The sequence below is a fragment of the Penaeus monodon genome, chromosome 31 (assembly GCF_015228065.2).
Source record: "Penaeus monodon isolate SGIC_2016 chromosome 31, NSTDA_Pmon_1, whole genome shotgun sequence".
In the NCBI taxonomy this organism is placed as follows: Eukaryota; Metazoa; Arthropoda; class Malacostraca; order Decapoda; family Penaeidae; genus Penaeus; species Penaeus monodon.
In genome coordinates this window covers 10,180,569-10,181,493 of record NC_051416.1, presented here as the reverse complement: position 1 = coordinate 10,181,493, position 925 = coordinate 10,180,569, and positions in this window count along the sequence as shown.

Genomic DNA, 925 nt, shown 5'->3' with positions numbered 1-925 from the left:
CACAGTTGGTATGTTAATATTACAAACAGTAGCATCCTGACTACTTTCTTGAATTTCTTTGTATGCTGCAATTGAAGAAAATGGCCGTTGTGATTGACTGAATTTCTTTGAATGCTGCAATTGAAGAAAATGACCGTTGTGATTGACGTAAGAAGAAAACTATGAAGATTGATTATAAGCGATACATTTTGATAAATTAATGTTCTTGCACATTGCACCGATAAGGAGGAATAATGATAGTATGGACAGTAGTTACATTGAGATGTGTTGCAGAATAATTATGATGTTATTGATAGAACCAAAGGGAATGATAGCGGTAATAAGTGTGCGATATTTAAGTGAAGAATGAAAATAACTCTACCAACAGCGACCGTTGTAAATGTGTTCTTTATGGATATTAATGAGTAAATTATTTTGAGGTATTTTCTTGCTTATTTAACTGTTTAATTGAATTGATATAGATGGCGTTTTTATTTATGCATAGACTTTCATGATGATTGCGATATTTGTGCTTTTGAAGTGTTCTAAAAAAACGGGAAAATAACGATAAACAAATTATATAAAAAAAAAAAAACACAAGGTGAAAATCAGATTAAACGAACACCAAAGACAAACCCCACATCATGCAATAAAAAGTTAAAACGGATAATAAACCCAATCGATAAAACAACGAAAATATTCCAATAACACATCGCCCATTCCATAATTCCCCGACATTGCCAAACGAAGGGACAACAGAGCAATCACGAGAGGCCAATAATTACGGTAATAATGGCCTCCATCGAGGGCTAAAATTCCCCCTCCAACCAGCGGCCGATCCGACGTGGCCGCCCGGAGAGCAGGAGCGGCGGCGGGCGGTCGGGGGCCGCGCTGGCAGCTCCCTCGCAGCGCCGCCAGCCCGGCTTCGCTCGCGTCGCGGGCGCGG